Below are 12,174 nucleotides of genomic sequence, written 5' to 3' on the forward strand. Positions count from 1 at the left end.
ATAAACAGGAGCTTTGACAGATGCTCTGAGGTCAGACAGCCTGGGGCTGGATCCTGGGTCAGCCACTGACCTTATACAAATTATTAAACTCTTTAAGTCTTAGTTTCCTTATCTATGAACCTAGGATAATTATTCCTGCTCCATAACACTGTTGTGAAAATACAATAAGATCCAGAAAGTACTTAGTATAGAGCTAAACAAATACTAATTATTCAATAAATAGTTTATTATTACAGCTATGATAGAAATTATTCTAGTTATGATAAACTCAAGTTTATACACTAAATAATTTTATTTGACTTGCATTATACTATTAAAGAAATGTCCAAAGTCTAGTCCAACTGAAAATGTTTGATGTAGGCTTAATGTGAAAATAGTAATATTAATATGAGATAAACTGTCTAAAAATAATGTTTTCAAGGGAAAAAATTTTGAAAAAATGTATCAAGTTACACTTAATAACTTACAGAGCATGGGAAGGAAGAGTCCAATCTTACAATAGGAATACTGAAAGCCTTTTTGAGAAATAGAAAATTGTACAATCAAACCTATTTTCCAAATACAGTGCCATATCATTACTTTTTTATTTCATGGGCGCTTACAAAAAAATTGAGTACAGATGGTAAGGCTGGTTATACTCATGTAACGACATGTACTTGTAGTGTAAGGATCCTCTCCCTCGAGTTAGTTAGCTTTTGACTTAGTGAGCATCAGTCCTACCAGTTTCTGACTTTGGGATTTGTTTATACCCCAAAAGAAAAAAAGAAAAAAATAACAATAACAACAAAAAAGGCAGAATACCAGCAAAGTAAGACTGTAACAGAAAATTTACTTTGACAATTTGACAATGGAGATGACTCAAATGAAAACAACTAGAATAAAGAGGTCCAAAACAATATGAGTAACTATCAAGTTACTTCTACATACACACATTCATATATGTATGTATATATACACATACACACACATTCATGTTAAGGTTGGGTCAAGTCACAAATGTAATTAGCACAGTAAAATGAAGTTATGATTATTAAATATGCATTAAATGATACTAACCTGAACTACAGCTTGCTATGTAAATTCACTACTAACTCTTGTAATAATGTTAACTGTATATATGTAGTCATCCACTGCACGTCTGGGATAGCAAGCCTGCAGCAAGCATTAACAACGGCTACCAGTTGAAAGACCAAATAATTTATGTATTGGAAAATGGAAAAGAATCTATACACTGACACTGCGGTTATCCTGAAATTTCCTAAAATAAGTAATATATTTTAAAATAAGTATGTAATAGATGAAATTCTGTTCTAGCCAGTATTCATTCAAAAGAAGTCATGAATTATAAGTTAGCTAGCATGTGTTATATGGAAATAAGAATAGAGATGACAGAGAGAAACTAATCAAGCTACTTTTAGGCATATTCATAAATACCAAATTATTACTTTCATTCCTTTTTACTATTAGGCTGACTTTTAAGCAATCCTTTAGACTGAAATAACGAAGCATTATGGTTCAGCATTCTAATAATGTCTCATAAGACAAACATTAAACCAAACTGTTGTTTGATAGCACTGAAAATATAACATAATGCAAGCATGATCTTTCCTGTTTGAAGATGACACGGACTCACCGTCAACAGAGATGAGCTTCAAGTTGTTTTTCCACAGCGGAGATGGACTTGCTGATCTAGCCATTCTCTTGCCAGAGCTCCCTGATGAATAGCAGCTTACATCTGCAAGATGAGTGTTACCAGTGGTCACAAACAATAACAAAATTAAATGATCAATATAAAAATGAAGCCTATGCCTTGCTCTCAAACCAGTATGTTTTGATGAACTAAAAATAAAGTCACAGAAATATATAAATACTGCATAATACATACAAAACTATATATGCATTTATTCTGATACATTAATCGTATTTTATGTATCACTGACCTAAAAATACAAATAATCAGAGCCTGATCACTATCCCTAAGTAAAAATGTTCTCAGCTGCCTTAACTAAAACAAAAATTGCTTCTGACATGTAAAATCCAAAGTGTATAATGAAAATGCTCAAAACATGAAAGCATGCCAACTTTACATCCCTCATCACCAGTAGCAATAACTGAGGAAATTATAGAATATTTTTGTTAATGTTAGCAATATTCTCAATAGCATTAAATGCAGCATAACTACAGCCAAAATTATTTTGACATTTCCCAGAATTCTGAAAAATCCTCTACTTTTTTATGAAGAGAAAAATACTTTCATTACTAGCTACAGTGTTCATTTATGTTAATGCAGAACAGAGATTTTGTAATCAAATATTCCTGATAGGGAATTTTATCAGTTGCCAGTTGAGCTTTCTTCATAAGACCTATGGAGCTGGTTAGACATTACTGAAGACACAGTTTTCAGTAAAAGTATTGTTATGTGCTTCTTTATTATTTAAGGGAGTAAAAAATTAGATTAACATTTGTTTAAAAAGTCAATAAGAAGCAGCTAACAACTCAATACAATTCAAACAAAATCACAATGCTAAGTACCTATGAGGAGCAAGGCACTCACTATTTGAGGGTTTTGTGACAGGTATAAAAACAACAAGACATGGTACACAATCTCAAAGAATTCACAATATCAGTATTATTGAAACCTTCTACTTTCAGCTCTACATAGCTGCTTGTAATAACAAACATCTAAATTCTAACCCAGATCCTCTGCTAGCACAGGATGATGGAGTGGAAGAGCACAGCATCATACCAGAACACGGTAGCTACCAAGGAACGAGGCTCTGAGGCTCCTCTTGCAAACACAGATAAGAAAATTTCAATAGAAATGTTGAGAACATCTGCTACAACCTGTGATATAGGTCTGCGGCCACCTGTAAACAAATGAACTGTGTTAATTTTAAGGCACTATACAGATGTTTCTATACAGTGACAATTGTGTTTTCAAAGATCATTCTCCTTCTCAACTCTTCATTATATTCCTGACCATCATCCCCTAGCAACTCATCAAAACTGGGAATTAGGCTGCAAACTCCTAAAATTCCTTTTCATTTTGGTTTCCCATTTCCACAATGCCTAGCAGCATACCTTACAATTTGTGAATGCTTAATAAATGTTCGAAAAGTTGAACTGAACTAGTAGTCATCTTACTCCTTCACCTGTCACCCCCAAAATTATCACTCATTCTAGCTACAGCCACCATACTTGGCAGGACAGTATTAGATGAAAAGACAAGATTATTTATTAATTCAACAAACATTCTGCTCAAACATCTACTCAGTACCACACTAAGTTCCATGGATACTAGTGTAAATAACACATGACCCCTGCCCTTAAATAACTTAGTCTAATGAGAAGGATAAAGCTGGAACATAGCCATAATAACCCTGAAATCAGTTTACAAGTTTTGTAGAAAATGTTACAGATACTAAAAGGGAGGGAAACTGGCTTAGAATAAAGGCTTTAGAGAGAAAACAGCATGTGAGTTGAGTACTAAAGAAAGAGTAGCTGCTGAACAGAGGGACAAACAGAGAAAGGGAATTCTCAGCAAAAGGAAAAGACAAAAAATTATAGATATGCAAAAGGGTGCACAATATACTGAGAACTTGAAGAAGCTCTGGGGAAAGGAGCAGATGAGGAAGAAAGGGCATAAGAAAGATCACAGAGGTGACTTATTATGCTAAAAAGCTGAACTTCTGTCCTGACCAAAGGAGGTAAGCCAGGAGCATGACACGATTGTTGAAAAGACCTTGGCAGAAATGTGAAAGATGGGAGGAAAGACAAGACTGGAGGCATGGGACCAAATCACATGAGTCAAAGCTGACTTGACTTTAATAGTTCTGGAACTATGGTGACCCAATTCACCAATGACCATCAGGTCTGTTACCCAGTGGATCTTGAATTCAGAAATATATTTAGAGAATACCTCAGACTCTAATTTATTTTAGGAAACTGTTTATGTGACATAATCCTAATGAAAAGCACAACAGGAATTTCAAAGAAATTATATCAAGTTACCACAATATTAATAATGACTAGCTCTGGGTAGTGGGATTACAGGTTATTTTTTTCTTGTTACTGGCACATTTGAAATTTTCTACACAATAAAATTAAAGATCAGTCATAGAGCAATTCCTTGAAACTTAAAAGCTACAACTGGAATTAACCCTAAAAGGCCAGACCCAGGATTCCTTGACAATATAAATGGCTCCAAAGCCTCCTTTCACCACCACTGCCCACTATACGTAAAATGTTCATTCCTACATCAAACATACACCCATGCCCTTTCTGCTTCTGTAACATACTTTGTCCTGAATGCCTACCTAAACTCCACCCTCCTCATACCACCAGCTATAATGATCTTGTGCATGCATTACCAATAGCTCTTTATCTGCCCCACACATTGAGACATCCAATCATATCATTTAATTGATAGCCTCCCTAAATAGTCCTCCAGTTTGTTCTTCCCACAATATTTAGAAGAATACTAGTTCAAGAAAAAGAATGCTAGTGCAAAATCAGTCCTATTCCAAAACAAATATTCAAACATGACTCATTTATGGATATATGTGCATATAATTATACCGATGACTTGATAAACTGCAAATTTATGTATATAACCACTCCAAAAGAGTTTTCAAATCTATTAGTTCAGAAAAACTGTCTATTATTATGAGTTGAATTGTGTCCCCCTAAAAGTTGTTGAAGTCCTAACTCTCAGTACTCGTGAATGTGACCTTATTTGGTAATAGGGGTTTTGCAGATAATTAAGTTAAAATAAGGCCACTAGGGTGGGCTCTAATCCAGTATGACTGACGTCCTTTTAAACAGAGGAAATGTGGCCCCAGAGACAGAAACAGACACGGGGAGGACACTACATGAAGACAGAAGGAAGGATCAGGGTGATGCATCTACAAGCCAAAGAACACCAAAGACTGTCAGACACCAGCACAAGCCACGGGAGGCTTGGGACAGACCCTTTCCCTCACAGCCCTCGGGGGGAACCAACCCTGCCGGCACCTTACGCTCGGACGTCCAGCCTGCAGAGCTGAGACACAATAAATGGCTGCTGCTTAAGCTGTCCTGCTTGGGGTGCTCTGTTACAGCAAGACCATACGCCCACTAAGGGAAATGATGATTGCTTTCCCCGAAAGTCACTGAAGACGAAAACATTCAGAAGAAAGATTGTAAGTCAGAAATAATGAAACTTCTTGCTATTCATTTTTAAATTTTGTAGCAAAAATGCTATTTAATAGCTAAACCAACCTAGTGCTGAAAAACTCTAAGGGGATCTGACTCATTCTACATCCTATATATGTACCATTTATACCTATAACATCACATAATCAAACACTGGAGAGTGTTATCATTCTATAGATATCGTGACATAAGAATAACATGAGATTATATAGATTATCCTTTGTTTTGTAAGACAGTTGCTCTATGTATTTTTATGTACCTGTGAGGATATGATTTGACCCGTAAGTAAAATCAAAAGGTAGTATAATGAGTTACTTGATAAGGAGCAACGAAATGAGCATAGGTCAGAAATGGACTCTGGAATGACACAGACTTCAATTAAATTCTTGCTCTATTACTCATAAGCTATGTGACTTAAGCAAATACTTAACCATGTTTGAGCCTCAAATTCTTTGTCAGTAAAATGAGAATAATATATGAAATGTGTTTAGCATATAGTGATGACAATAGGGCTTTACTATTTATATAATAAGAAAAATTCACATATTAAGTTTTTTTACACTTCTCTAGGGTAAGACAAATAATTAGGCAAGTTTATGTAAGAACAAAAGTCTTAATCATATGTACTATGCATAAAAATATTGCCTTTTGCTAGTGTCTCACTATAAAATGTAGGACTTTTAGAATTTTAAAACTTTGTCAAAACTCAAAACACATTTAAATGTATTAACATTAGAACTGGTAACAAACAGGATCTTGGTGACTTTTGGCTGTCACAGAGATCAGTTGGTATGCAGCTTTCAAAGCTGTACAGTACCACTCCTTTATTCCCTTAGGTCACTAAGTTCTAGCCAGTCCAAAAAACAAAGCAAACAAACAAACTACCTTTACAACTTATACTGACATCAGGTTAATTCTAACAGTATGACATAATCCACTGTAACCTTCTACCAGGCATTACTCATGTGATTTTTCCTTCTTTTTAAATATAAATCTTTTAAATATAAAATACACATGCCAAAAATGTAACCAACTGAAAAGGGACTTATTTTGGAATTTGTATATTCGTATTGAGAAACAGGTAAATAATGCAAAACCCAACTGATCACCAAAATTGAAAAGGACCTTGTTATATCATGCAAGCACTCTATGCAAGACACAAATTAGACCTTCACTGCTCCTTGCAATACTTATAAAAACTTGTATCTACAACTACATCTAAAGAAACAGAAGAAACTACATAATTAAGTCCAAAAAGATTGCATTTATTAGGGAGAGAATGGTGGTATTTTTTGTCAACCTTTTAATCTAAAACAGCTATTTATATTGGTGAAATTTGTCAGAAAATGTATCAACAACCCATTTCTCCTTGTGAGAAAGCCAAATAGTAAATTATTCTTAGCACTTTTAATAAACTTTGGTGAACTATAAAAATAAGTTCAATGCTATAATAAATCCAGTATTATTAGCATCAAAGCTAATGTGGGGTCAAGACCAAACATAGGTATTTATCTAAACATTTATGAAAACATGTTTTGCCTTCATACTTAGTGTACTTCCTAACTTAAACTCACATAGACTTTGCTAGTTGAGTTTTTTTTTTTTTTTTAATGAATCTACTTCTTGCCAAGTGTGGAAAATAAAGGCCACTTTTCAGAAAACATTGTTATGTAATTATTTTATATTTACAGAAAGATCATTAAAATCGGCATACTTAAAATACAGTATGAAGAAAAATTCTTAGATCTTACATTTTTAAAAAACTGCTTTAAAGTTAGCAAATGCCATATTCTATTTATTCAAGATACTATATTAAGAACAACAAAATATTAAAACAGTATGGCGATCCCTCAAAAAAATAAGAACAGAACTAACATATGACCCAGCTATTCCACTTCTGGATATTTATCCGAAGAACACAAAAACACTAATTCAAAAATACATATGCATGCCCATGTTCATTGCAGCATTATTTACAACAGCCAAGATATGGAAGCAACCCAAGAACCCACTGATGTATGAATGGATTAAAAAAATGTGTGTGTGTGTGTGTGTGTGTGTGTGTGTGTGTGTGTGTGTGTGTGTGTACGGAAATAGTAAGCCACAATGGAAAATTATGCAGCCACAAAAAAGAATAAAATCCTGCCATTTGCAACATGGATGGAACTAGAAGGTGTTATGCTAAGTGAAACAAGTCAGATGTAGAAAGGCAAATATCATATGATTTCACTCACAGTGGAATCTAAAAAACAAATGAAAACACAATATGAAACAAAAACAAACGCATAAATACAGAGATCAGATTAGTGGTTACCACAGAGAAAGGGAGTTGGGGACATGAAATGGATGAAGAGGGTCAAGTGCATGGTGATGGATGGTAACTAGACTTGTGGTGGCGATCACTTTGTAGTGTATACAGATGTAAATTACAGTGCCATACACTTGAAACATATAATAAAAAAGAATAATATCACTTTGGTTGGGCTCAGATTATAATTGTAAAAATTTGAATTCTTGAATTGAATTCTAAGGACTATGCCTTTATCTACTTCACATGCCTTAAGCATGACAAGAACTCAATAAATAAGTTTTAATTATAACTTAAGAAGAATAAGCACACCAGAAACATAATTCTCCTAAGAATCAAATAATAGGAAAAGCCTAAAAAGCTGGGAATTCCAAAGATGCATGAACAAAATTTTACAACATGCAAAGCTAACATTAGTAGAAGAAAATTCTATCCTTTTTAATCCATAAACAAATTCTAAGGTCACAGGTGGAAAGTGTACATTGGCTGTGTCAATAGAAAATACATAGCTAATGCAGGTTTTAAAATAATCTCAACTCAGTCTAAAGCAAAGTCATTAATAACTGAGTAGAAACAGTGTATACACTGAAGGACCTATAATCTTGGTAGTATATGTGGCCAAAAGAAAATTATCTTTTTACATTTGGTTGTTGTTTCTGTAAATAACACACCACCTTTCTGCAAAAAGCTATCATAACTAAGAAAGTGAGGTAATGTGTGGATTCTTGTGTCTCACTGGGATCTCTGATTTTAGCACTGTTGGTTTGGTGGTCAAAGTTCCCTTTACTCCCCACCACTGTCCAGATTCACATTGTGGTCAGGGAGAAAACAAGTTAGTCAGGGGCGGGTTTCCTTTACCCATATCTTTTCTCTTGGGTTTTACCTACCTGTTGGAGCAATATGGGGAAATGTAACCAGTGTAGAAAACTTATTATATTACACACTATAGATGCTCACCAGAACTTTCTACAAGACAAGAACTGTCTTTTGAAATACTTCACACATATACACACGCATAGCTTTCTCTCCAGACAGAAATGAATGAAATCATATTCAGTGAGTGTGAGCAAATAAAGCAATGGCTAAATAAAAAGGGTACTGAATGCTGGTATCTGATTACATTGGGTCTCTCCTCCCCAAACCAATATGACAGGGAAAATTTTCCTACTAGGAACTGCTGAACACATAACCTAATTGACCTTAAAATCCTCAGAGAAAAATGTGTTATCTGGTTTACTGTTAAAACACAACTATCGTAAGAATATTTACACATTGAGAAAGCTACTATTAGTAGCTTCATCTGCCCTAAAAAGAATGATTACTACTATTACAAGTTTCCAAGTATGTATTTGCTGAAGGAAGCAAACAATTTATGAAACCAACTTTTTGGTCTTGAAGCAACAGATTTGGAGAAAGGTGGTTTTATATAATTCCACTTCTAGTTACACTGCTGTTTTTTTATAGGAGAGGCATGGTACTGTCTGTGTGAATATTATGACTCAAGCTTACTCATCTTAACTAAGAATGAAATAAATTTGATAGAGTAAAAACCTGAAAGAGAATGAACATGCATGTAATTCTAATTTGCCATTTTTAGAATGGGGGTTTTTCTCCAAAGAGATTTTAAAAACATGTTTCCACGCTATTCTATTTGTGTTACTTTCATTTTAGGGCTCTGGTAAGTTGGCTGCTAAATAGAAACAAGAAACAAACCTATTTTCAAAAAGAAAGTCATTTGTGATTTGACCATAGCATAAGCTACATAAAAAAGAAAAAAGTAATTTGTTAAAATCCTGACTGCCAAAATATACTGAAGTTTAGATAAACCTACATGTAAAGAGACACTTGTGTTTGTGCCCATCCCTGTTTTCCTGGTCCAGTTATCATGAAAAGATCAAAAAATTAACTGTAGGGTAAGAAGCCTACTGCAAGCCTCATTATATCCAAACTGTCATTTTTTCCAAGAAAGTCCAGAAAATATAGAAGGGAATCACAGGCTCTGCAGGACACATAGTCTTCTCATTCTGTAAGAAGTTTTCAGGCTGCTATGGCTTCAATGCTATTCCTTACAGAAAAGATATTCTGAGAAAGAAAACTTTCTCACATGCACAATCACAAAATCATACATGCCTTTGGACAGTCGTTAATCACAGGCTAGAGCAGCAGCCAGCCAGTACCCAAAGATGACACAGCGTTGACTGAGGAAAAGAGTGCTTGAATGGAAGTTGGGAGAATTGAGTGTCATTCCCAGCTCTGCGATTTACCTGCATGGTCTTGGGCAAGTTACTTAACCTCTCTGGGCCTCTGACTATTTTATTTTGTCATGGAAAACAAGAGGTAATCCAAAACCTTTTAAAAATTATGGCTAGAAAAGGTATCAGAGAATGGAAAGATCTATCCCCAACTTCACAGATGAGAACAGTAAAGCAGAGAAGTACACCTAGTCACAGGTGACTAGATTAAAAAGGTTCTAACAGTTGTCACAGCTCCAGCATTTTAAAAATTATTTAAAATGACAAGTCACTTATGTCAAATTTATGGACCATGTTTTAAAAAGTATGTAAAAGCCCCCAATGTTCATAGCAGCACTACTTACAATAGCCAAGACATGGAAACAACCTAAATGTCCATTGACAGATGACTGGATTTAAAAAGCTGTGGTATATTTATAAAACGGAATACTACTCAGCCATAGAAAATAACAAATTAATGCCATTTTCAGCAACACGGATGGACCTGAAGAATGTCATCCTAAGTGAAGTAAGCCAGAAAGAGAAAGAAAAATACCATATGATATTATTTATACGTAGAATCTTAAAAAAAAAAAAAAAGAGAGAGGGAGACAAACATAACTACAAAACAGAAACAGACTCACAGACATAGAAAACAAACTTAGGGTTACCAGGGGGGAAGGGGGTGGAAAGGATAAATTGGGAGCTCGGAATTTGCAGATACTAACTAATATATATAAAATAGATAAACAACAAGTTTATACTGTAGAGCACAGGGAACTATATGCAATATCATTGTAGTAACTTATGGCGAAAAAGAATATGAAAACGAATATATGTATGTTCCTACATGACTGAAGTATTGTTCTGTATACCAGAAATTGAAACAACATTGTAAACTGACTATACTTCAATAAAAAATATATTTTTTTAAAGTATATAAAAGGCAAAATGATTGATAACTATCAAATTTAGGATGATAAATAACTCCCCAAGAAGCCATAACTGAATACAATCAGAAAGAGTTTTGATTGTTCTTGTAACATTTTATTTCTCAAATTGAGTTTGGAGTATATGGATGTCTGTTTCTCTTTATATACCATTTTCTGTCTGAAATATTTTCTAATCATTTTTTAAGTAACCACCAAAACATCTTTAACCAAAAGCTGAGTGAAATAAATGAAAATATTTCTCTGGAATTTTAAAGGTCAATGGAAATAGTGTATGGTTTCAAACATTCTCCTGCTGAGCTTAAAGGTAAATATCACTATGTCTCCTAATATAAGAAAAGAAAGAGTAGTAGAGGCTACAAATATATATATGTACACACACAAACACACACACATATATATATATAATTATTCCCAATTTCCAGCTTAGTAAAATATTAAAAATACACAAATGACACAAAACACAAAATGAACTGTATTATTAGCAGCATGATTAACCATTTAAGAATACTGAGAGAAATACCTAACAATTTGCTCTCTAAACATAAGCCTAAGAGAAATATATTCAAAAGTCTCATCTGAGAGCCTAGTGTTTAATCATCAGGGTTCTTTGTTTACTAGTTTTCCCTAAGACAAATAGGAACTGCAATGATTTACCAAAAGTAAGCAAAGGCCTTTCTAAACCTCTGCATGGAACCTACCTGTAAAAACTTGGTGCCTCTGAAATCTCTGTAATTTTCCAACAAGAAAGTATAGGTCATTCAGCAAAATATATTTACTGTATACTACCATAATAGCTATTTAATTGTTATCATTATGATGCAGATATATAATGGAAACAGATGTTCCTTTTCCCTTTCAGCAAAGCACAGGAAAAGCATAAATTTGCTGATACTGCATGGACTACCACCATAGCACAACAGAGGAAAAAAAGACATTAGCACATGACAATATTAGTTTTTACTACACAACTAATTGCATAAAAAGTATAACTTGAGATCATTAAATCAATATAATTTTCAGCAGTACAGAAGGGAAACAGATTTGTATAACCAGCCTATCTTACATCTGCAGTTGGGAAAAATTTTCTAAGAGACTAAGTATATGCAAAATGCTACCACTGCTTTCAGAACACAAGAAAAGAGTGTTGTTCTGCTTTCTTTGCTCATGTAACATGAATTAGAATGCTGCCTCTACAGAGACAAAAATTTTAAACGGTACTAGTATAAACTAAAAGAACCTTTCTGAAAAGCGGTCACATCAAGAATCTTAAAAAATAGTCTATACCCTCAGTCCAAGTAGTTTCTTTTCTAATAATATATTGCAAAGAAATAACCTGAGGGATGATAAAAGATTTATTTTAAATGCTATTCATCATAACTTTATTTCTAATAAGGTAAAATTAGAACTCTAACTTTCCAATAGTAGAACAATGATTAAATTGTTGCTTATGTCAAAACAATACACAGTGAAATAAATCACTTTAATAATA

The 12,174-nt window shown here is 33.9% G+C and overlaps 1 protein-coding gene across 1 annotated transcript in view; it reads right to left on the minus strand.

Moving 5' to 3' along the window:
* Positions 1 to 12,174, minus strand: part of LOC135319259 (7SK snRNA methylphosphate capping enzyme-like) — a 127,361-nt gene that overhangs the window by 99,964 nt on the left and 15,223 nt on the right. The window contains exons 6-7 of the mRNA XM_064478774.1: positions 2,747 to 2,867; positions 1,634 to 1,735 (exon numbers count right to left, since the gene is read on the minus strand). The gene's annotated coding sequence lies outside the window, so the exon portion shown is untranslated. The remainder of the gene's footprint in view (positions 1 to 1,633; positions 1,736 to 2,746; positions 2,868 to 12,174) is intronic.

Source organism: Camelus dromedarius, chromosome 3 (assembly GCF_036321535.1).
Source record: "Camelus dromedarius isolate mCamDro1 chromosome 3, mCamDro1.pat, whole genome shotgun sequence".
Classification (NCBI taxonomy): Eukaryota; Metazoa; Chordata; class Mammalia; order Artiodactyla; family Camelidae; genus Camelus; species Camelus dromedarius.